A 27103-nucleotide genomic window follows, 5' to 3' on the forward strand; every position below is an offset into this window, starting at 1 on the left:
GTCCATCCTTTTTTTTCTGCCAAGAGTAAATCATATCATCAGAAATTCTGCATGTCATCTGTGTTTTGAAATAGAGTTTTGAAATATTCTTCCATTTTAAACACATATTTCATTCAGTATTTAAGCCATCGGTGTTTAATATCCATTTGAAAAGAATAATTATGGCATATATATATATATGTACACGTGTGCATTTGTGCATATGTGGATGACAAAAAGTTACACCTATACATAATTCAGAGCTCTTTTCTACACTACATCTAGTATGTATTTAAGCTTGCATGGAGGCTGCCTAGATGTCTCCCCTTTCTATTTTAGAATCCTGCCCTTTACAGACAACCAGAAATGGGCCAAAAGTGGAAGGCAGTCTGAGTATTTGCGAAAAAGTTATAAATATATTTAACAGCTTGTTAGAGCAGAAGAAATCACTTGACTGGACCGATGTCTGCAGCATTTGTCATTCTGCTCGAGGTTGTTTTGACTACACTGGAGGCTGCATGGGATGATTGAATATTTTGGTTTCTGCCTCTTTTGCCTGAAAAATGACCAGCAACCAGGACTGTCATATTTTCACAAATGGAAAACAATTACTGAGCTGATTCTGTAAGAATTTAAGAGTTTTCTTCTTGTTTTTCTGGATGATCAGCAATATACTTTCACCTCTGCTGTGTACAAAGCATCTCTCCCATTGTAACAGGTAAGAGCAGAACAGAACAGAGAGATTTTAAGATTTGACTTAGCTCACATATTACTGGCCTACAGACTAACAGAACTGTACAAAGAGATCCTATGACCCCACAAATTCTGGAAGTTGTAAAAGGCCATGGATATGTCAACTGATTCATTTCTGTGGTACTGATTTTGCTGCAGTAACATGCTGTACTTTAAAGGTCAGTGAGAACAGGGCTCTGATAAATCGGGCTTGACAACCTCAGAGTGAGTCCATGATAACAAAACAAGAAGCTTTAAAACAAATAAATAATAAAGCAGGTAGAATGGCCAGAATTCTGTATTATTCTGATTAGAACAGAAACTGTAAGTAGGAGAGAAGGCTTTTTCTGTTGTCTGGGGCATTTATCAGGTTCCCATCACAGTATTAAGATCCATGATATTAGGGTTGTTCCTTCACTTCTTGTTTATTGATTTGAACAGTAGTTGTTGCAGTAGCTGTTCCAAGAGGGAAGGAATCTCATATAGTTCTCTTTTGTATATACTTAGTACTTGATACATGTACACAATCTGCTTATTTCTTCACAGAAAAACATTTAAATTCCTAAGAAGAAAGTATGCTTCAAACTTCCTGCCCAGAATGGTAACTGCAGTTGTCACCTATTATAAAACTGAAAATGATGAGATCAAATACTCTGAAATAAAAAATAAAATACCAATACCAATCTTCTGGAATACCAAAGCAATGATTGGTAGATGACCAAATTTGCAAGTGAGAGAGCATGGCAAGAATAGGCATCTGGCTTTCAGTGAAAGCCAATAAACAACTGTTCTACTCTCAGGATACACTCAACGGAGTACACTGTTGTCAGTTACTGCCTTCTGTGTATTTTAAGCATGCACAGACTCACACTTAATTTATAGAACCTAGCTTTAGCTGCATACTCAATTTGCTTATTTGTCTCAGCAGTCGGTAAGGAACACACTGCATCCACAAGGGCTTGCTCAAACTTTCCAGTTTCTTGTCTAAGTTCGAACATGAAAGCTACATTAAAAAATGCAACCCTTATATTCAAAGTCCAGTGTTTGCAGAGCATTCACTTTTCTTTTAGGTTAATTTTATAATTTTATAATATATATATTTTTAATACCACTATAATTTTTTTAATACCACTATTGTAAAATAAGTCTAGATATTGGACACCTGTAATTATCACTAATTCAGCAGGAAGATACAGTTATTCAGCGTTAACCAGGATTTACACCTAACGAATAACGTCTTTCAAAGACAAACAACTGATGCTGTAATCCTTACTACACTTATCATCGAAATATAAGGGAGTTCTGTTTTTGACTGAATATATTTTTTTATTTCAAGCCTTACTGAAATTAACTTACTGTACCTTGAATTATTGCAGACTATAGATCTAAACAAACAATGCCAATAGTGCTAAACCTGACAAATTAGGTTGGGATTATGTATGTGTTTGATTGTTGTCACAAATCACATGTCACAGGAATCACTATGTGATAGAATATTTTGCTAGAAGCAAGAACAACGAAAACACGAGGCACCGGATATGTCTGTTTTGTAAAATAAGGTACACTGCAGAGAATCAAGAGCTCCTGATAACTTGAACCAGTATTTTCATGTGGCATGACACACTGCCAGTGGAAATATTAGCTCAGGTACAGAAAAAGAATATATATATATATATATATATATATATATGTTTATGATTTGCTTTGAATATGAATAATTAAAGTTTCCAGTGAAACAAATAAGACCAGGATAAAAAATACACCTTGTGTAATGCTGACTAAGAATTAGACTCTGTGGCATGAATGGAGATAAAACCATTTTTCAGGATGGCTGCTGCAGTTTTTTTTCCATAAAGAACAGTTTAGATAGAAGGTACGTGACCAAGTAGACAGGCCAGAAAATATGTTAACTGATTCCCTGTAGGGAAGCTTGTCAAAAACTGTAAATAGCTCTGCTTTGATATCACAAATAAACCACTTCATACAGACTGGAAAGCTTGGTTATTTGTACATGTCATTTTCATTGATGTGATACAAAAATTCCCAAGGCAACTTCTAAATTTTATCTAAGACTTCCTTTTCCTCATTTAAAGCTGAATGATTTCCTTGTATGTTTTTATCAATGGGCCAGAAAAGCTGATAAGATTGCTTCCTTCCTCTGTTAGATATGTTTGGACTTCTGCCATGCCATTTTGAAAAGTCATACATTTGCTTTCCTGTCTAGCGCAGAAGCAACAAGTGGGAGGCGACTAGCTCCATTCATAAAATGTAGCCAGGAGATTGACATGAGTAGTAGAAAATCAAACTAACAGACAGGCTTGCATCTGAGCTATTCAGCTTCTTGGCCACTGTGCCCCCAACAACCTACTGCTATAAAGATGGTTGCAAGGGGACAGTCTGTGAACTAGTGTGAACTCCCCTCACAAGGAAGGTAGTGAGTGTCCTAAGCTCTCCTCTCACCTTTCTCTTATAATTCCTCTCTTCCCTCCTCATCACATACTTTCGATATGGGGCTCTATTTTTATCAGTTCTTTGCACACCAGAATGAAGTAGGTGTGAGGGAGATGAAACCATGACCTTATTTAATCCTGCATTGCACCTCTCCTCTGAAGGGGAGTAACTAGGGCTGCAGCCAAAAGTGATTCTGCACTTCTGTGGCATTATGGGGAAGACCTTTCCCTTCCTACCTCATCACTTTAGCCCCATACAAGGAAAAACAATTTTGGATTTAACAGGATCTTCAGTATTTACCATTCAGGCTCACGCATTCCCTCTGTTGGACTTCAGCCCAACATGTGAGTGCAGCAGACAGAGGGAGTTTGATATGACTCCTGTATATAGATGTCAAGGCATTATTTGAAGTTATCTACTTCCGATACACGCGTACAAAAGCAGCAGCTGTTTTTACAAGATACGTAATATCACATCCTCCTGGGCCTAAAAGAAAGAATCAGACCTGAACTGCTATATAGTGCTTTAACTGTAAAGGGCCCCCATTAATCAATAAAGTTCCTATCACTTTTTGTGTGTGTGTGTGTGTGTCAGTTTGAACCATATTTAATTTGAGTGACAGCCTTCTGGAAGGAAAACCTGGGGGACTACAGACCAGCCAGTCTCACCTCTGTGCCCAGCAAGATCATGGACCAGCTCCTCCTGGACACTCTCCTAAGGCACGTGGAAAACAGAGAGGTGACTGGTGACAGCCACCAGGGCTTCACTAAGGGCAAGTTGTGCCTGGCCAATTTGGTGGCCTTCTGTGATGGGGTTACAGTGCCGGTGGGTAAGGGAGGAGCAACTGACATCATCCACCTGGACGTGTGCAAAGCATTTGACACTATCCTGCATGACATCCTTGTCTCTAACTAGAGAGATGTGGATTTGACGCACGGATCACTCAGTGGGTAAGGAATTGGCTGGATGGCTGCTCTCAAAACAGTCATGGTCAATGGCTCAATGCCCAGGTGGAGATCAGTAACGAGTTGAGCTCCTCAGGGGTCAGTAGTGGGACTGGCGCTGTTTAACATCTTTGTCAGTAACCTATAGTTCATCAGGATGGAATGTACAGGTGATACACTGGGGCTTTTATGCTACCTATCTCAGCTTCGGTTGCAGCAGGCTTAGTGAAGCCATTAGTTTGGTTCTGGCTACCCACATTGAGACAGATGCACCCAAGTTGGCAGCTGCTTCCTGCAGCCTACCATGCACTAACCTCAGGATGAAAATACAACAACAGGTTCTTCCATCTGCAGCGGTCCTGTCTAGCCTCTCCTATGTTCCTGTTGGCACATTGCCCACTTTCTCCTGTAAGTTCTCTTAAATTTTTGTACTCTCACCATCCAGCCACCTTATTCTCACTGTTTTCCAGTCCTCTGTTCCTCTTTTCCTCTACCCAGATATTTCACTTCCCTTTATGTCCAACTCCACCCAATCTCTAAATACTTTTCTGAGCTACATTTGGATCAAAACACAGTGTATTCAGAGCTCTTCCGATGCTTTCCTCCTGAGGCTGTACCAGAATTATAACTACTATTATATCCTTTGTGGTTACTCGCCATCCCTGCTCCAAGAAACACTGAGATATTGCAAAGCTCTGGGCATATCTTTGATTGCCACAGAACACCTGCAAAATGCTTACTGCCCAGAAAACTATTGTGGGAAGGGTGGAAGCCTGCCCATGCCTATGTCATATTGCACAAAAAAAAATAAAATAAATAAAAAATAAAAAATCACGCAGTGGCTGTTTCTAAGGGGCAGTATCTGCATGATGCTATAAAAAGTAAGCCAAGCTACTTTTCAACAGAAAACATGACCACAATGTAGACACACATGTATGTGTTTATATCTATGTACTTGTATGCATACATATACATAAGTACTTATACAAAAATACTTCTAAATGGTTTCATTGTTTGTTCCTTCAATTTCTTGAATTCTATAAAAGCCTAAACAAATCCCATGCTCCCAAGCTTCAAGAAAGTACAGTGACATCCATTCAACTGCTGAGAGTGGCAGCTGCAAGAATATGGAACAAATTAAATGCCTAAATTATGATATGGTTAAGTTGAATATGGCTTGGAAAAACTGCACTTCTAGTGAAAACCAACCTCTTGAGGAAATTTAAGAGGTGAAGTCATAATGTGGGCTACTTACTGCCAGAAAAAAACAATGTCATCCCACGCTGGAATGCTGATTGACCTGGTAGTAGTCTGAATATTTGGGGTATTAGAAGTATTATTCTTCAGAAGATATTAGTTTTCAGATTCATTAAAAGCTGAGTTTTAACTCTAAAATCTTATTTTTTTTAATCTTTACCACAGTAAAAAGCAATGCAAACAGGGTGAGAGAAGCAACAGACCAAGAAACCTTGCAAAGTAATTGGTTTGAATTTTCCATGACACAAAAAATGTGGTCTAGTGGTCTGGGTACTGTAGCAAGAGCCAGGAATTTCATATTTCCAATCCTGTCTGGATTTCCCAGTGGCATTAAGAAAGCTATTGACCTATGTGCCATAGTATTTCAGAGGGGAGAAAGTTCAGTAAGAAGCAATGGCAATAATCTAATAAATACTTTGGTAGAAGGGAAGAAGTCTGTAACTTTAAATTGGGACAGAGAGATTTTCCCAAATTGGAAAGAACACCAAGAGAACATAAAATAAAATTTTTGCATAGTTTGTGGACAGAAACACAACTCCCTCTTCAACAGAAGGTGGACCTTTGCAGAAAAGGCCTCCAAAATGTAGTATGGATTGAAAACCCACACATCCTAGAGAAGCAGAAAATGGTTCTGTAGGAACACTACATGTCTAAAAAATCTATAGACATCTGGAGAATCAGAGTCTTTCTTTGGAAATTTTAGAATTTTATAGAAGTTTAGAATTTTGTAGAACAAATATCACTTTCTGTCAATACTGATAATGATAATTATTATGATCTGGTATTTATTGACAGCTTGCCATTTCCTATTAGAATGGGAAAGCCATCCTTTAAAGAAAGAATCAGACTTCTATGCCTGAGGCCATATGTTTCTTGTTTAGACTTTACAGTAAAATGTTACCTAGGAAGTTGTTTGCCCTTGCTTTCATACTTGGCAGCAGAAATATAAGATAACAAACAGCAAGTACACAGACTATAGATGAATGAACCTCAGTGTATGTTTGAAACTGACTCTTGACCTGAGACAATTAGACTTTTTTTTTTTAGTTTGCTGCTCTGTACTATGAGGTTGTCACTTCATGGTATGTTACGTTTTGACAACAATTCTAAAAGTATGCACATACTCAAAAGTCAGCACTTCTGAGAAAGATTACATAGCATTCCCTGCTTTCTCCAACTCCATGTTGCATCTGCTTACCTACCAGTGAACATGTGTTTTTTGAAAGACACTGGTGTTAGTTAGGCATCAGAGACAGGCTTCATATGAAACATAAATATATGACCATAGTGAAAGAAAAAATGCAGATTGCAGCTGGACAAATACAAATTTATATGCTCTCAAAAATACGGATTTAGAAAGTCAACTCCTTAAGGCATATATTCAGCCATGTCCATTAAATCAAACCCTTGAGATTGATTCTGCTTTCATAAAGTTAACCAGTATTTTAAGGTGGTACTGTACAGGAATGGGAGAAGATTCCTGATAAAAACTATGAAACTAAAGAAACTTAGTTGCTGAAAGCAATTGGTTTAGATTATTTGAACCAAGAGTTGTCTTTTCTCAAAATATATCCGCACCCTTCCTGTTATTATTTTTATGTATCTTTTGACATGCCTTATCTCAAAAAGAGCCTCAAATTGTGAATGGATTCCTAAATGTCTTTGTGTTGTTTGCCTCTCTTTGCTAAAGATGTCCTGATAATTGTAATACTTTCCAAAAACCTAACTTTGTATCCTTGGCCTGTTCTCCTAATTTCTGGAGGCCCTCCTTAGAGCTGAGAGCTACGGAAGACACACACGGTTCAAAATGAACTGGGTATGTTGCCTTTCAGCCACATGTTGGCTAGCAATGTACGGAATTCCCAGTCTCAGAAGCATACATGGAAAAGTTTGAAAATGGAACGAATGTACATATCAGAAATTCCTTATTTAATATTTTCTTCTGCAAGCAGCTTTAAAACATGTGGAAACTGTGATTTTCTTTTACTTAAATAATTATGCAAGATAATTTGCAAATTTTCTGCACAATAACTCTTGGTCTGCTGTTTGAATAATTCTTTAAGCATTTGCCAATCCAAATATGTATTTTGAATGGTGTTCGCAGAAACGTAGGCCAGCAGACATGTTTTTGTTCCTTTGTTGACAAATCACAGATAGGTAATTATAGCACGTAAGTATGGAAAATTGATTTTATAAACGTTGTTTCTTTTCAAAGTACTAATCCAATTCCAATCGGTCCTTTGCATTCACTCACCCGCATCCTCCTCAAACATTTCTGTCCTTTCAGTATGTCCTTTGAAAGTGTGCAAAAAAAAGTCCTTTAAATTAACACACTCACCCTCTGCCTTTAAAAGAACCTCTCCTCTTTTCTGTAACAATGCAAACGTTTTTAAACAATGATGGATAAAGAGATGTTAGACTAAAATGTTTCGGTTTATGCCTTATTGACCTGCTCTTATTCTTTATCTACCCTGACTGTGAACAGCAGTTTTTTGAAGTTTCTTTAAATGTCTTACACTAGTTTTCATTTCCAAGTGTTAATCAGACAGTATTATTGTTTTAACATTATTTGAATTGTGATAGTGTCTAGAAACTTCAGTTATACATACTGCTGTAATAGATAACAGTCCCTCATAATTTAAGACAAAACTATTCGTTTGCCCTGCTAAATGATGACAGTCCTTTTCCTTACATTTCCAGTAGGCTCTGTACATCAGTTCCTAAATGTTCCAAGTGATTTTATTTCCAGCGCTTCCTCTGGGAGATTATTTCACAATCTAATGGGTCTCTCTCTCACGAAGTTCTTCCTGCTATTCAGTCTACATTTTCTGTTTCCTTTTTAAAGCGTAATGTTTCCCTTTGTGTCGCCCAATACACCTCTTGGAAAGGAATCCCTGTTAAGGAGTGGCACAGTAGGGTTTAGATGATTGGGTTCTTTTGTATTTGGGATAACTTTATAGGAAGTAATATACTTTTCCTAATTTTATCATTGTATATTTTGAATTAAAAGTTAAACAATAACTGAACTAGCCCTTTGGGACGCTCATCAACAGAAGAATACTAGCCTGTAGCTACAGAAAGCACAACATTTTCTTCCAGGCTTAATCTGTAATATTTCCTTTATATCATATCATATTTGTCACTGGGTCTCTTCTGCTGTCATCGTTCTTACATCATATTTTGTTGACTGCTCTAATATGGATATTCTATGATATTCTCACAGTTAAAAGCATTCAACCTATATCATCCTTCTTCTGTTTATTTCAGTTAACATTAAGTGAATTTACTTTTTTTTTTTTTTTTTTTTTTTTTTTTTTTTACAATTTGGAGAAGATGGTGATAACTTGCACCTAATCCTTGAAGAGTCTTTACAGATATACTCTGACTTGAAATTTAAAGGACTAAATTTATCCCTGAAGTAAACCTGCTGACAATTAACATTCCATATGAAACAAACACTCAACCCTCCAGCCTTTAAAAGAAGATGTGCTGGGTCTGAATACTTTAATGTATTTAGTAAGACTATAATGCTAGTGATCTCACTTTTAAAGAACTTGTTTTCTAACTGATAGTTTGAAACCACAGCACATGGAATCAGCACCAGAGCTCTAGAGGTGGACTATTCTACGTCTGTGTGTGTCTATCGGTCACTGCTTTCTTCAGGCAGAAGAAATCCTGTTCATGATTAGAGTGAAAGCAAAGCGGCTGCCAAACATCTGTGAGAAATTGAACACTATTCATTTATAATCTGAAACCTGAGTGGACAGCCAGTCGCTGGCCTCTTCTGTCTAGACTGATGTTGCTCCCTGCCCCCACCTCCATGCAAAAGGGTCAGCCAGGAACCTGCAGGCCAGAAAGAAAGCGGTCCGACTTTTCATTCAAGTCATCAGAGTTCACTTGCACACTCTGTTCTCCCACCTCCATCAAAACATCAGTGACAGGAAAGCATGATTTTAAAGTTGACAGCTATGAAAATAAAGTGCCTGGCAGAGGTTCTAAGGAAAGGCATGCCCTGGTTTTAATTTGTATTACGTAGAGGGTCTCTAAAAGTGAAAAAGCATGTGGTATGCTCGAGGCCCCTTGCAGCTAAAGGACTGGAATGAGAATAAGTTCATTTATACCCTTACTTTATTTCCAGGCCTTTTCACATGAAGGTGCTTTTTGAATCACTCAAGAGCTTCATCCTTAACTCTTTCTCGAGGTTTTTACCTCTCACAAAAAGCTGTAATCTGGAGAACTCAAACCACTGTGAAGAGTTTGTCAAGTTCCCAAATTACGCTCACATTGAAAAAAGATAGGTATTATATTCTTTCATTTGATAGACTGGTAAAGTGATTTATGGAAATACATTTTTAGAAAAAAAATGGTGAGGGAAATGCCTAAATTTGCATGCCACCATTTTGAAAGAACAACAACTACAGGTAGTTTGAAGCTGATTTTTGAAGGGTTGATCATTCAGATATTCAACCGAGTTTAATTACTAATTTACAACGTAAACAAGCTTAGCTATGAAGTTGTACAAGGAGACACATTATAAGGAGTCTGCTGCCTCCATCATATCTCAGTGTGGATTAAATTAATTAAACATCCTTATATTGGCAAGCTAGAAATTTGGATTCAGTTAATGAACATCAACATGAAGCCAGCGTAGCACAACTCCGAAGTCAAAATCTCCAAAGAGGTGATCCCCAGTGAAGCCGGAGTAATACCATGACAGATCACAGTATCAATGGCAGGAAGCTGAATAAACACGATGCCAGTGTCGACTCATGTATTTCATCCATTTTGAAAATGTTTGTGAATAAGAGCTGTTCTGTACTTCAGCCTCTGTCTTTTTCATCTGTGAGGGGGGAACATATTGGCTTGTTATTTAAACAAAGCTTTTAGTATTTATTCATTCATTACAGTTTTCTACGCAGTAGATCAGACATGAAAATTTGTATAACAGCTGTGATTAACAAGACAAAATGCCTCTTTTTAGTTCCCATGGCATTTTCTTTACAGACAAGTGGATTTCTTTTCTTTAAAAAATGTTAATTATAGCTGTGAATACTATGGTATTTTTATCCATTTTAATAGTTTAAATGTCCTGATTCATGGGAAGTGTTTTTTGCTTTTAATGACACAATATCCAATAGGTTTATGTTAAAGCCCTCATTGTATTCCTCCTGCTTCAGTTTTTGCTCTTGGGTATAAAAACAGAAATGGTCATACAACTGCAAGCATGGAGAAAGATCAGAGAGACAGCTAAAGATAAAGTACGCATAACTGCAATGAAGATTGCTGATAAGCACATCACAGTGATTGTAGTAATCACACAGTTATGACCACTCTGTACAAGTTTGAGTTGAAACTTGGTATTTGACAAACAGATCAAAGACACTGAACTTGAAAATACATTATAGCTTAATATTAGGAAAACCATTTTTAAATTGTCATAGTGTCTAGAAGACCTGCAACTGGAATCCAAATTTTTGTAGACGCTATGCAGTTAATATACTAGATGATATATTTGATGAATATACATGCCCAAGAAAACATACAATCTAAAAAGGATAGACTGAAAATCTGGAGAAAAGGTGGTATATTTTTTTCCATTGTACAGGTTGGAAATTAAAACACTAAGCGATTTCAAGCTTAACCCAAAACATAATGATTTCTATGGGCTTTGGCTAGACTCTTGGATTATATCAACATTGTTTCCAAATGTCACCTCAGTAGCTGCCAGACTGTACACAGCACAATGCAAGAGGTTTTGGCAAGATGCTGCAGGCTGCTCTGTGGAATAAGTGATACAGGCAGCAGAGACACTGCTGGTCACGAAAGCCTACACGGACATATTGGAAGGACTCTGCAAAAGTGGGTGTTTCTGGAGACTTCCCACAGTTTGCCTACAGTCTGTCTTTACGACTTCATAAAGGCAATCCCAATTTAAGACTAAGGTCATCAGGGATTTTGGCCTTACAGACACTATCACAGGCATATTTATCCATAAAGATGCATCCTAAATGATTACTCAATGTCACAAAAGCACCTGAATCTGAATCTAAGCTTCCCATAATTCAGAAATAACCTGCTCCTCTAGTCTAAGTCCTTAAGAAATGAAATGGCTTAGTTCCTGCAAACACATGCAAGTTTGGATACTTCTCTAGGTCTCTGGAGTCTGCAAAAGTAGGGCAAGGAATCTCATAAAAATGTGTGTGACTTCAAGGAAAGTTCCATGCAGGGTGTGGCTGTAGAATTAGACCTCATGAAGTGCTCCTTTTGCTCAAACTTCATTTTCCAGAAACTGCTCTGTTGGTCTGACCCTGCGCACGTGGTCCTGGGTACATATGTTTGAGCCATACATTCTCTCAATACCCCAAAGAGGAGTGTACTACACTTATGGAGGACTGAGAGAAAAAAAACGTTGATGATCCTATTCTCATTCCAATGATTTAAGAAGACTATAATTAATGAACTAAATTCATGACATATCCAAATGAAGCTAAAAAAAATCGATGTTGCCTGCACATTTCATCCTTCAAAAACTTTTTGTCAGTGTCAGCTCACACTTTTTGCAAAGACAATGGGTTCATGATTGCTAGAATTAGTTCTGTACTTTATGGCTTGATTTTAAAAACTATTTTTTAAATGAAAATGAATTCTGATATGTATTATAGTTTACTTTCTCTAGTCCCTATTGCACTTCTTGATGCATTCTTAGAAACTTTAAATTTAATTTTTTAAATTAATATCACATTTTCCATTTTGTTTACAAATACAAAACTACAGCGCTGTTGTTATAAGACTTCTGATGAGGGTGGAACTCCTTAAAGTATATTTTCAAATATAATTATTCGCTTATAGAAAGAATAGCCTATCTAAAGCGTCACTCGCTTCCAGTAATGGTCTCTTGAATATACCAGGATGCCAGGCAACCCCTTTCACCTTGTGAATGCAAAACATCGCAGATTTCTGTAGGGTCAGAATTTAAGCTGCCAGTGTAGGAGCTGTAAGCATATGACTTTGCTGATGTCTTCTCCATGTATCCGTTGCACCACAGTGCTTGAATTACCTAAAGCTGTTTTTCTTTCATCAGGGATGTCATAATATTGCTGTCTGACCTGTGCAGACACTAGGATCTGTCAACGCAGATGGAAGGAGTACCTTTGTGGTTATGTGAAGATGAAGTGAATGGATCTGTTTACTTGTTTGCTCACTAGGGATCGGACCTAGTAGGATGGCTGACATGAACAGGACTCCATGACTGAGCCCAGCATCATTTCATTCAAAAAAGTGCCAGTACATAGAAAGCAGTTGCAAAAGATGTGTTTACTGCTTTCAAGCTTCAGCATGGTACATTAGGGCAATATTTTAAATCTGTAAATTAATGTAATGTAAAAAATGTAATTAAACCTTACAATCTCAGACAAACACAATGTCTTTGCTTGAGATTTTAACAAGTAACATTTAGCCACAGGTCCCCTGAAAAATCAAAGATCAACCAGCTCACAATGTGCCTTATTGATTTGTCTTCTGTGCTGCAGGTTTTGGAGACCTTAAGCAGCCTGTTTAGATCTGCACAAAAGGTCAAAAAGAAGAAAGTGCTACATTTTGACTATTTCAATCTATATGCTTGTTTTCTTACTGTACTTGGTGTTCCTGAATTTAAATAACAAAATTTGTAAGCTTGCAGCTTTTGACAGCTGCATTTGCTGTGCTGCTTAATTTAAAAAACAAAAACAACAACAAAAAAAACACCACCTATTCCTTCTCTGCTATTCTTGAAGGTGCTGACATTGCAAATTACCTGCCTTTTTAAATTGACGTGCACATGTAAGAAATATTTGGGACTCAGATCAGGATACAGCAATTATGATAATCTTTACAAGGATTATTGTAACATTTTCTCTTTCAATGACAATATTCCTCATCAACAGGACATGTTCATCCCCATAAGATACCTCTAGGAGAGAATGTACCAATCCATATAATAATGTAATGGCATATAAAGACTGTATGCAATAGCAGTATGAAAAACATGTTAATTTTGCTTAAAGCTTGCCAGCTTCTTCCCATCAATCTTACTGTCTCAGTTAAGAAAGTATTATAGAAGTGAACAATGTAAAAGTATTTCTGAATGGAAAAGTGTAGCTCATGACCTAGTATCTGCCACTAATGTGAACAAACAGTCCAATATGATGCTTAGTTTAGTCAGTGAAAAAACTCATGTGGATTTCCTTAATCCTTAAGGCAGACACTCAACAAAAAATTGCAAATATTGTTTCAAACAGTTCTGCAGCCATCCAATTCTTCCTTAAAATGGTGTATCAACCTGCCCCTCGTTCTGTTCAGATTAAGCCTTTCTTCTTTTCCGTCTGGGCCCTGAAGGTTATATTACGCATAAATGTGTATAGACCACATTTATTTGCATATTACACAAATACACATTCTAGTTTCTCTTAAAGTCTATTCCACATATTTAGCACTTTTATTTTACATTGACTTTTAACACAGTTTTTTTTTCAGTTCCAGACTTTTTACCCACCTCACTCCTTGTATCCAGCTCATGTCCTACCTTACCCAATTTATTCTAGTGTATTTACTCATTTATTTTACATGCAGACATCACACAAACGTATACTCAACTCTTCACCCCTGCCACAGCTGTCTTTCTTTTCCATGTCTCTAGCTCACTGGCCCTGGTTTTGCAGCAGCAGAGACTACAGAGGATGATGGAGGTGCCTCAGTGGGTTTTTTAAATCACCAGCAGGGTGAAGGGAAAGCAGAGTAAGCTCCACCTTCCTGCCAGTGGAGCCTGCCAAGCTCTGTGCAGCTCGGACTCCGGGTGCAATGCTATAGGGAGGGTTTACCCTTTTGCACGCTGCCCCAGTTTTCTGTGGTTCCCATGCAGCAGGGAAACACTGGGTCCAAGAGTCTCACTACCTACCCTCTGATAAAAGTCTGTGTGTTTCCCTTCTGCATATACAGTCCATTTTTTTCCACAAAGTGTACTCAGGGATTTGAGGACTGAAGATAAAAGTAAGCCTGTGAGAATAGATGTTTAGAAATCTGGACAAAGATCAGATGACTCTTTTCTACCTGACAATTTGTTTTATATTATCTGTCTGTAGTAAGCGCTTTTTTTTTTTTTTTTTTTTAATTGGTGAGCTGAAGTATCTTCCTTTCCTGCTAGTACTCAAGTTAAGACCTCCTGATGTAAATTCCAGTCTGTTCTCAAGTTTGTTTGTGTTAATCAGGAGTTCTTGAAACAATACAAATGCATTTGCTTTTTAACACACATTCTGTCTTTTGAACTCCAAAAGACTAATTTAAGCAAGGATTCAGTCAAAGAAAAAAGACTAAATATTGTTAGCACTATATCTACCCTGTTGACACTGAGGTCAACATAAATATCTTGTCAACTTAAAGATTCAACAGAATCAACCTTTCTATTTTCAGGGAGAACTAGTAAAAAAATAAAACTAAAAACTGTTTCTCTGTTGCAAAACTGTTCACTTGCAGTTTTCCATCAGTAGTAAAGATTCTGCAATCAATACCTCAATAAATTTCTGAAGTGTGAAAACGAACAGAATGAATATAACTTCACTTTTTTACTGAAGCTCACAAGGAGCAGCAAAACTATTTTAAACAAGCAATATAATGGTAGCTAGACATGACTTTATAACCTACAAAAAGAATCCTGCTTAAATCATCATTTTTGCTCTCTAACCTCACTCCTGTGTAGTACTAATCATATTGTCCTGGAAGCTAACTGAAAACATTTTTTTTGAAAACTGTTTAAAACTCAAACTCTGAAATGGAATTTCAAAAACTGAAAATCTAGCTTCTGTATTTATTAAGCCATTCTATAACTGATTTGTTCATATGGTAAAATTTCCAGCAGAGAAAAGCCATATCTTTTTTTCAAAACATTCCTGCATCCTACAAGGGTAATGTGATACTCAAAACTAAATCTGGTTTTAATTTTTGTAATTCCTCATTATTTTTACAATAGCTAAAACTTCCCGATCTATAACTTTACATGGAATGTGGGGACTGAAATACAGGACTGGATTCAAATTCTGTGTCTGGTGTCAATTATAAATATCAGAGAAATTAATTTGTCAGTTATTTTGAAAATATTAGCTAGCAACAGATTTACCAAAAAGTAAGACAGTGCTACTGATTCTACCAGAAATCTGGAAGTTACTTCCCTTTTCTATTGACTAAGCTCTTTTATTCTTTCCAACTGGCCAATTAGGTGATTTATTCTCATATTCTTATTAAAGTATGAGATGACACTAAGAATTCTGCCTTCATAAGATAGGCTAAAGGAACAGGATACCAAAATAAAATTAAAAGTTAAATTAGTACCTTTTACACTTTTAATATTTATCACAAACATAACATGACTTCTGAACAATTGAGCAGTTTAAGAAACTATTTTTCAGAAGTGACGGCCCTTAATTCTCAGCGTACAAAATCTGTGCTGAATGTGGTACAGTACTAGAGCAGGGCCTCATTTTGAACTCTGTAGTGGCCACCTCCAAGCAGGGAATGAGACAACACGTAAGTAAAAAGGAGGAGAAAAAAGGGAAGAGCCTTGCAGCAGAGGTACAATGTACCCTGGAGGGAACACTGGCCATAACAACTCAGCTAATCAACAGTCTAACCTACCTCCTGCTACGCCAACATTGTGTTTCAGTTGATAATGCAACTTCTCAGAGCCACTGTGTTTCGGAACAAGTTGTACTTGGCAGATCGCCATGGTGCTGAGTGATCCTTCTCCTGCAGGATTCCAGAGCTTCCACAAACACAACAGGTCACTTTCCACTAATGTGACATAAAAGAAAGAGATTGAAAATGTCAGTGTTGACATTGGCTGCCTGCTGAAATCAGTGTGCAGAACCCAGCGCTGTTTGCAGTGCAGATACATTAAAGGGAAATCACGTAACTCCTCGTCCCCCACCCGACTTCACCTCTCCCACACACAGCCACACTACCATATCGAACAGCTGGCTGGAGTCTGAAAAGAATGCCCACAAATTAATGAATTTGAATTATTTTCAATGAGCGCACATCTAGCTTTAGGATGATAATGTTCGAACACAAAGTGCTGTACCGCCCGGAATCCAGGGATAACCTCACTCTACCTGTGGTACTGGAAGGAACGCATAAATATCTAAGCAACAAGCATTATGAACATTTCTCAGCTTTTAAAATCAACAGGTGAAAACACTTTTTGTAACATTTTATACATTTGAAGAATCTCTTCTTTCTGTTTTGTTTTTGTGTGTCCCTTTAAAATACTCAAGAAATGGAAAGCAAGGTGTTCTGCCTGTAAATCAGTGCTCCATGGAGTGTCTTTAAATTCTTGTACAGTAGGAAATGCCTTAATCTTAACCATTTGATTTATTAATGCAGTTGAAGATACTTGAGCAAATGTCGAAGAAATGTATTTTCTTCTTTGCAGATCAGATTAATTTCAATGTAGCTTTCAGACCACATAATCAAACAAAAATAGTAAGTGAAGAAGTCTGGATGTTAAGTACAGATGAGTGGATACCTGCAAAACTTATGTCCTTTTTAATGTTACAAAACATGCTCAAAAACTATAAAACAGGAGACGAAAATGGTTAAAATGCTTTGCAAAGCAACCCATCAGTGCTACTATTGATAAGTTACGTAACATGCTTCAGAAGAAGGTATGTCAAAACACACAGGGGACTTGTTCATTTAGCTCTAGCAGGCTTACAGCTGTCTAGATTTCTCTCCCAAAGATCTGCTGTGTTTATACCAAGAAGAGTGAATTCTTAGAAAAAAATCAGGAGAATGCAATCAATTTACACTATTGCAGATAGAACCCACAGCATCCAGGAAAAAAATAAAGAATTAGATCTGTATGGTTTGCTTCCTAAACAGGCTTTTGAAATAGCTATAGCCTCAGTACACCATTCAGTCCAGAACACCACTATATGAATGGCAACAGTATTTCAATCATGCACCATCTTATATATCCTATTATTTTTACATTAACAAGTAAATCAACAGTGAAAAGATGTTGGAAACATGGGAGAGAAAATGTAAATTGATTAGCCTGCTAGTTTTTTTTGGATTCTTTAAAATTTTCATTTATGTCATGCTTCTGTAGCCTAGTTGTATGGCATCAGTGAAAGCTGGCTTGCCAGTGACTGCTTATACTGTTTGTTTATTTGTACCCACTTGTGTTAGTACTGGAGCTGGCTGCCTACCAACTTCCCTGTCTCCATGGATTATCTCCTCTGTTTTGATGCATATTCTGAAGCCCTATAGCAACAGAATACTACAATAAAACAAGAGGGTTTTATTTATTTGTTTTTGAATCCTTGCAGTAAATCTAGGAATTCAGTCAAGATTTCTTCTATCGAGGAAGTGGGATTCCAAATCAATTCACATTAAGTGCTATCATTTTTATTTTGGAAACAGTAACAGAAACATGTATTAGCTATTTTTAATGCAATGTTAGTCTTAATCTGTTTCAGTGACCTAGCACACTGACTCAATCCACAACTAAAAATTACATTCATGCTTAAGTATGTTCCTAAATCAGTCATGGTAAGGCTAAGATTTGGTTCTCAGTTGCTTTTCTATTGCTGTTTTTGAATCCCCTTTTACGTTGGCTTGACCTTACGAGTTTCAAAACCATGAAACATTAGAAACAAGGAAAAAAGTAGTATCAACTAGAGTTCCAACAGGCTCTCTCTTCACAAGGAGCCACATGGAGAAGACAGAGTACAAGCTGCACTGGTAGAGGTTTCATCTTGATATAAGAATGATTTTTTTAAAGTGAAAACAATGAATCACTGGAACCCCTCCCCCCCCCCCCCCCCCCAAGGACACTGTAGAGTTCCCATCACTGGAGGTTTACAAGATACAACTGAACAGGGTGTTAGATAACCTCAGCAAGCCTTTTTCCCAGGAAAAATTGGACCTGATAATCTGTTGAAGTCCGTTCCAATTTGGGCTGTTCTATGATTCTATATGCATTTATCATACTTTAATTACTACTACTACTGCAACAGTTCAATGCAGTTATCCCCTGTGGATGTAAGGTGGGAAAGCCTGAGAAACACTTCTTTGCCAACCTGCAGTCTAATTCCCCCCTCCATGGTCAAGAACCTGAAATCCCAGAAAGGCCTCATCTTTCACAAATATGTGAAACCTCCTCAAAAACATGAATAAATAATCAGGTGGCGAGCCTGCAGTGAGCTACACGTTATTACAGCTACAAACCCTGCTGGTACACTGATCACTCTGTCCTTCAGCTACTTACGTATCTGAGTGAGGATCTTGCCTCTTAATCTCTGACAGTTTGGCTTCCATAGGAGCCTTAGGTAGGTGCAAATTTTTATTGGCCTTTGGAAATAAAAGAAGACTGCAGCACTTGTTTTTCTTCCTCATTCACCTGGTCAATGTCTCCTTTAAAGATTGCAATAGATTTGTACCAAAGTTGGGCTGACTTGTATCATATCACTGAATAGGTGATATTCCTGTGTGCACTTAACTCCACTCTGAGTTTCATTTCTGAAAACTTGCCTTGTGCAGGTTTCAATCTCACAGGATTATTATCCTTAAAGAGGGAAACATGATGCATACTTTGTTTTGCATATCATAAACAGAGATTTCCAAGACAGACTTTCATTTGGCTGCAACCATTGCACATCAGTTAGCAGCTGGGTTCTTGCGCAAGTCGCCACTGTGCACTTGAATATTAGATGGTTGAATAAAATTCAGCCAAAAATCCTTACAAAAGCTTTAAATGAACATGCCTAATTTAATTATTCTATTTTCTCCTTCTTTTATTTTCCTATTTTGCTCAGGTACAAAGCACGTAGTTTAATAAAATCAGAGCACTATCAAATGGGCAGGGCATCTCTGACCTGCAGACTGAAACACAGCATGGAAATACTCAAACCTGCTTTAAAGGGTTAGTTCAGCTGCCAAAAGCAATCTAGCCGGGGTATCAGGGAATTTGGTGTTAAGCAATTTACTCTACCAAACAGAACCCTACCCTTGTTCAAGATGACTCAAGTCACCCATTGTAACAATACCTCAGGAATGCTGGGCAGTTTACAATGAAACTATCATGCTTTTGGATCTAATAACAACATATTAATACATAATTAAGATTTTCTAAAACCAAAAGCTTGCCCACAGTACAATGCAGGGCACTGCAGAAATACCTGCCTCTACCTATGCCATATGTGAACCGGAGGTTATAGGGATTGTTTACACAGCACAACATTGGGCAAAGCTGCGTAGCTACCTTGCAGGGGCTGTTGACCTAGGAAGTCTGAGCAGAGTGCTCTGCTAACGTAGCTGCACTGCTTTCAGGACCTTTGCTCCCTCTGCACTGCACAGCACCAGGTGAACATCCCTGAGACCCTCTGTTTACTCATTGATCAGGCAAGGCAAGCCTAACAGCCACCCTAACTTCTCAAATTACCTACTATACCCTAAGGCCCTTCCGAGGAAATCTATCTGTTGCTGAGAAGATGGACTGAGGCTTTAAATCCACTCAGTATTACACTTCTCTGCTGAGATTACCAACTGCGTTGTAAAGAAGAGCCACGCTGTGCTGTGTGCCAAGGGGCAGCCTAATGTTACAGCTACTTGGTTAGCTTGTGCCAAAAAGGTTCATGTCCCTGCCCATCAGCTCCTGCCTCCACACTCCTAATCTCTTTCATGTCATTGGGTAGGATGTCAAATTTCTAGTCTCTCTCCAAATTCCTGCTCTAGATATGAAACCACTTGCTTGTCTTACATTTCCAGTGCTTACAAAGTAAGAAAGCCTTGCTCAATCTCTGCTGCTACCCCAGCTGAGAATCTGGCCATCAGGACTGTGTAAGCCAAGCCTAGCCTTGATTGACACTTTTTTTTTTTTTTTTTTTTTAACCAGATATCACAGTCACCTCCCTTGGGAAAAAATGCCATTTTCTAATGATGTCCTCTCTTTGCCCTCTGTTCCCGATTCCTTTCCTATAACACTTCTTTCCATGGTTAATATCATGCCATGATTATATGTATGGAATTGCACTGGGAAAAGTCCACGGTATAAACAGGAGGAAAGAAGCGTATATTCACCAAAACAGTATTTAAAAATAAGTCCTTATTTATCTATCTGATAGCTGATACCAGATTTAGTTGGCTTAGCTTCTTAGTTTTTAGAGTGATCTTGTGCCTTTTTTGTTTGTTTGTTTGTTTGTTTGTTTTTGTCAGCAACAATTTATTATTTGTAGAGGAAGGATTTCCTTGCTTGGCAGAGTCATCAGTAATAATTCAAAGTAAAAATAACTCCATGTTGAAAGAGGTAACTGAAAGGAGCACTACACCTCATCAAAAGTCTGCAAGATGAACATAAATGAATGTAGTACATCATGAACTGTGATTATAAACCTCAGGTCCTGGTTGTGCCCAAATGCACATACAGAACTGAGTACAAGGTATGCTGCTCCCTTAAACCAAATTTCTAGATTAAATGTGAAAGGAATCACAGACCCACTATCTCATCTAGCCTTTGGAGTGCACTGCATCTTTGTCTTGTACCAACAAGTGATGAGGCATTGAGGAATTTGATTGTTGTTTTAACTGTGGTAGGACACTAACAGTCAAACAAAAGGTTTTCAGTGCTTCTGTTCCATAAAGCCAAGCCTGCACTTGTAAGAGGGTCTTGTTTTTTTATTCAGTCCCTCGAGCTGAACGCACAGAATTTGTTATCCTCAATTCAGTAGCATAGCTTTACTGATAAAAAGCAAAACGCGTTTCTGTCAGTTAAGATTCTAAATCAGATTTGTACTTAAATTTTCGTCAGCTTTTGTTTGTGTATTCTACTCAACAACAACAACAAATGCCACACAGGTTTCTCCTGAGGGAAATGGGAAAGATCTTCTATTGGGTCTTGCAGTCTGTTTTCGTTAACAAATAAAAACAGAGCATATTCCTCTAAGAATGCGTTGATATGAATCATTCTATTTAAGAAAAGATGTATTAGAAGGGAATGAATCATTGTTTGTTCTATGCAGTATTCCAGCACAATGAAGGTACAAGTATTGTTCATCCAGATGTGTCGCTACTTCACTGCAAGCAAAGCAGTCTATCTAGTGTTATCAGCTGCTTGTATCTTTTTCTGCTAGTAGACTATTCACACAGACTGAAAGCACTTAAACACATTTGATCTTGGAAACTAAACGTTACCAACCCTGGACAGCATTTAGATGGGAGATTATAATATACAGAAGCAGAGCTGATGCAGAACAAAGAATTGTGACAGACTATTAACTAAATATTAGACTAAGATTGACTATTTAGTCCTACTGTTGCTGCTAAACTGACATGGAAGCAGAAGAAAACAAGAATGATGAATTCCATGCTCTAGAATCATAATCAATTCACAATAAATGTTATTTTCCATTTCTAGAAAAGATGTGCAAGACAATATGTCATTATGTCATTTCTTTCTTCCTTTGTGATTTCAATTCATGTTAAGTAAATCTATAAACTATTTTCATTTTCAGAGCTGAAAACATAATATTAAAAGTTTAGTTACAATCAAAGATACATTTTCAGCAAAGAAAAAGGGAAGAAGTATTCCAAGAAACATATATAACCTTTTCTTAACGTAAAACTGCTTTTCTTAACCTAAAACTGCTGTTTAAGCTTAATGAAAAAAAAACTTAATCTATTAAAACACACTTAGAAACATTTGCAACTGAATTTAGCTTAAAGATTTTAATGATAAACACTGTTTGCCTAACAGGATAAATTATACCTGTAAAGTTAGTAAGCAATATGAAAAAGGAAATATCATTTCATGCCAATAGGATGAAAGACTGATAACAGTATATTAATGCAATTACATCCTCTTTCTGCAAAAATAAAAGTCCAGTTTTCCCCTTACAGTAGATATGGATTTTGTATTTTATCAATTATAAACAACCCAATATATAAAACTTTTCATGCCAATTATTCAATACAAGAGAAACACAGCCTTCAAAATATCAGTCTTTCCTATCAATTGACAAGAAATTACCTTTTCAGTTCAGTATTAGGCAAACAGTGCTTTGATTCATTTGACAGACTGAAAAGCAATTGGCATTAAACTGCATTTAAGAATTTTGGAGGGGATGATTTTAACAGAATGTCCAAGCTGAGCAGAGTACACCTTATAAAATGAATTTAGTTCACAAAGTTAAGTGCCCTGTTCTCTATACATCCACAGCAGACGAGATGGGATCTCCCTAGCTGAAAGCATGCAGTCCCTTTCAAAATCAGGTTTGTCCCTATTTGCATAGTACCTAAAAAGAAATTAGAAACTACAACTCTTTATTTGTTTAACTTAGCTATTTATATCGACTTGAATTTAATTTGTAGTTTATAGTTTATATTGATTTCATATTGAGTTTACATTGATACTAGTTGATTTTCATTTAACTATGTATATTTATTGTCTACAGTAGATGAGAAATTCATTCAGTTGCAGACTTGTCTGAATAAAAACAATCAAAGTAAGCTTCCAATGGCATTTGTGCATATTCTTGACATATGCCCACAATCCAGAACTTTTTTCCTATCTTTTAAAAAATTATTTATGCATAGAAGTCTATGCATCACTACCACTAGACTGTGTACTAAGGGTCACTTTGACTCGAACAGTGGAAACATTTAAAATATTATTAGATTTCATTGACTGAAATGGACTTTGAAGTAAGGGTTGTATGCCTAGGTATTTCCATGCATAGATAGGGGTAGAGATACAGAGAAAAATTTGCCACCATACACAATAACGTAGTCACTGACAGAGGTATACATCAGCTGCCAAAGACGTGTTTTGCAGTTGTACTTTCATCTGAATACCAATATAGAACATGTTGTACTTAATCTTGCAGGAGAAGGCTGTTTCTGCAACAGTTTTGTCTCATTCTGAACTACTTATTTTGCTTAGGGATGAAGGTAGCCATTTCATTTAGCTTTATCTCAAAACATTGCTGCAGGCAAAAAATTAAACAATGTTGCTGAAAGCATGCAGAAAGTAATGTAAAGGGTCTTACTTCCTAACTTGAGCATGCAGAGGATGACTAATGAAAATGTCAACTTCTACAGCTAATTGCTAAGGGAAGTCAAGGGAAGTCTCGTAAGAATGGAGGACAAAGTAGCTGTGCAGCATGCCAGGAGTTTGAAGCACAACTCTGAGAATTTAAGATAAAGATTATTAGCATAATACTGGTAGGCAAATACTAGATTTTTATCTGAGAATGATTATGGGAAAGACTTCCGGCACAGTCTAGTACTAGAATGCGTCACCTATGTAGACACAGCATAAAATTAACCACAATTTAAACGTATAAGGTTTACTTTCACAAAGCTTTTAGTGACTGTTTCCTCTATTACTCACATTCCTTTAATTCATATAAAATTGTTACGAAATATGGGTTTTAAGAGTTTTTCCCCCAAGCCCTCATCTGGTTTACCATGTTGACAAAGGAGAAAGAGGAATACTCTTCACCCACTTGGAAGTAACAGTAGCTCATTCAACTGCCCTTACCAGCTGAGGCCACCCAACTCGCAGCAGTGAATGCAGTAAGCAGGATGAGCCCCACCAGAGCTCTGCAAACAGCACCAGTTGCCAGCACACAGGGAGCACCTGGGCAGCAGGGCTCCGTGCTGGCACAGCAAGGCATCTGCCGCTGAGCCTGTACAAATGCTGAAACACTCCCTGTTTCAATAATGCTGTATTTCCACTGTATCTGAGGACCTTTATCTTGCAAATGACTAGGCAGGATTTGCCCCTGAAAAAGTGAAGATTAACCAAAATATATAGATAAACAGAAATTTGCCTTTTGCTCTCATCCACCATGACCATGCACATTCTAGGTCTGTGCTGTAGCAACAGCCAGCCCAAGTTGTACACACTTGTGAGCAGTTCAAGTGGGGCCCCACATCAAACCTGCATCACCAGGCTGAGAGCACATCTGTAGGTGTTGCAAGTACTCTTGCTAAAGGGGTGTCCAGAATGTTTTGGGAGCAAGCTGCAAACTTAGTCACCTCTGTCCAGTTGTGAAGCAGCAAAACCCATCACAGCTGTTGTTACCTCCCTTCTCTGGAGCATGTTTCTTACGGCTTTATCTATACGTTACACAGTTGGCAAAGGCAGGCTGAATGAGCTCCACTGGTGTAAACATCCAGTTTTAAGTTAATACATTTCCTTACAAACTCCTTTCTTTTCTTCCATCTTGTTTTCCTTCCTCTTTTCAAGAAATCATGCTCCTATACTCAATCGTTCTTGTAAATTCTGAATTATCTTACATAGAAAAAGCAGTGAACTTCTGGAGCACACTACTGTTGTTCCGTGACTACAGCTGGCTGCAGCCTGGCCCAATATATTGACTCATGAACTCAGTGCCCCTCTGTCATTCTTCTAAAACCTTGTTCTTGTGTGTGAGTCAAAAGCTAAGGATTCTCTTAAACAATAAATTTCTGAAGTCTCATTCTCGGGTGTCAGCTAATCTGTGAACTCCTTGCAAATATTTAGAAAACAAGCCAGAACAGTTGTGTTGACTCACCAGTGCACTCTACCACCTCTCGGTCAGGTAATGTACACAAGAAGAGTCTTTCTCATCGAAGGCACTGCCAAAGGGCCAAATTCTTGCCCTTTCTGGCAATCCAGAAGAATAGCTCTACTAGGTATTTTACAATTTACAGAAATGTATTAAATCTTCAGCACTTTTGCTTCTGCTTGTATAGGCATGCTCTAGCACCCTGCATTTCCTTCAAATGAAATCCTAAACACATGGGGAACACAGAAAAATGAAGACTACTTATCAAAAATTCTCTCTTCTTTTTCTAAATTCTAAATATGACTCCTGTTTAAAATGCCATTTTCACTGATTTCATCTTCATATTTTTCATGCATTGCTTGTATGCATTTCAGTTTGTGGAGACAGATCATAACCGATTGTTTTAGCATTCTATAGATTTAACAGCAAGTCTGAAAATTTATCAACAGGTATGGAAATAAAGCACACCAGTTTTTGCATGAGAATTTACATAAGCACACTCAGGCTGCATACACCTATGGGTGCACAAAACTTTTAAAAGATGCTTGTGAAAAATCCAGTCCTTATCACAGGTTCAGGAGGGCAGGCTTTCCCTGCTGTACTTTGAATCAGAAAGCTACAGTCTTTGTCACCTGTCCTTCAGTTATGAGCAAAGCTATTTCTGAGCTTTAGCTAAGCAACTTCAGATACTACCAGCTCTCAATTCTTTGGTATCCCAACTAGTTGCAGTTTGTCAAACAGTATTACCAGAAATATTTCTGAATAACTAATAAATCATGGCACAACTGTGATCTGAGACAGAGCATGGGGAACTGTATGTGCACAAAAGCACCAAAGTTCAGACACAAGGCAGATGATATACTGAAAGAAATATCAGATTTTAAGATGTATATATTGCAGTTGAGTCAAAGTATGAATTGCAAAACCTTTCCTGTCTTAAGAGGGCTAACTTTCTATGAAGCTGCTCTAATTACTATGCAGCTTAGAACAGAATTTTGTCTCAGAGAAATGGGAATGAAGTACACTCGTATTCTCTGACACACTGTAAGCATCTTTTTTTCAGTAAAAGCACAACTTCTTTTGCTCTTAAAATTATTTTTGCCCTCATTATAAAACTATTATTGCCCCCATTTTTGCTCTTAAAATTATTACCAAGTTCTCTTTCCATAGTCTGCAGAAGGCAAATTAACAATCACACACACATACATGGCTCTACCCCAACCTCACATTCAGGGTGCACCTACTCCCAAAATAGCAGTGCTTGTGCCACTCAGTGTTGGTTCATTCAGCAGCAGCTCTGGTACCAATATTTTATAATGGGTTAAAGACATAGGAAGAAGAGTATTTTATTAACTTTCTGATTAGTAAAAATATGTATTTTAATTTACAACTGGATAAATAATCATGCACATTTAGCAAAGAAACATAATACTTGTTTATAAGAAGTTTGAGAACAGATACAGTTGATCACGTATTTTAGCTTTGCCTGTGCAATGTAAGCAGCCTTTGGCAATCTCCTTCATTATCTGTACTTATTCACCACTGTAACACATAATTATTAAAAAAAAAAAAAACTATGATGACATGATGTTTTTGCAGAATATTATCTGGTATTCATTTTAAAACTAATCTCTGTCAGCTGTTCCACAAAGTAGAAGAAATAGGATTTTCTACAAATAAAGCCCACCCAGTCAAAGTAACATTTCTTCTGCTATATAGTAACTTCCTTCACTCTAAAAGATTGGAAACAGATCAAAAACTCACAAAAAATATGACTTCTTTTTCCACATAAATAAGCAGAGGCAAAGACTGTTAAGGTGATTTAAGTATGAATTAAATCCAATAACCCATTCTAAACCTCGTATTACACTATCTTGCCAGAAATCACCTCAGAGAGTCAGGAAATTATACCTGACAGCGGATATATTTGTCATACTATTCCCAAAAGATTTTATGAAATACTAGTATTGTTCTGTTTTTTAAATCTCCAGATTTATAAATGATAATTTAACTTCACTAACAAAATGTAAATCTTCTTGGCACATACATACTAATCTGCAGACAATTCAAGTACACACGTTACAGTTTCTTTTGGCCCTTCTATTAGTAAGAGTAACACTGGTTTATTAACCCGTAGTCAATTTACAGAGACGGCTTTGCCAG

The 27103-nt window shown here is 37.3% G+C and overlaps 1 long non-coding RNA gene across 2 annotated transcripts in view; it reads right to left on the minus strand.

Moving 5' to 3' along the window:
- Positions 1-9737: 9737 nt before the first annotated feature.
- LOC309883244 overlaps positions 9738-27103 on the minus strand; it is a 33110-nt gene continuing 15744 nt past the window's right edge. For both annotated transcript variants that reach the window (XR_014318423.1, XR_014318424.1), the window contains exons 3-4: positions 16026-16181; positions 9738-10203 (exon numbers count right to left, since the gene is read on the minus strand). This is a non-coding gene — a long non-coding RNA (uncharacterized lncRNA). The remainder of the gene's footprint in view (positions 10204-16025; positions 16182-27103) is intronic.

This window comes from Aythya marila (assembly GCF_965140915.1).
Source record: "Aythya marila genome assembly, chromosome: 13".
NCBI lineage: Eukaryota > Metazoa > Chordata > Aves > Anseriformes > Anatidae > Aythya > Aythya marila.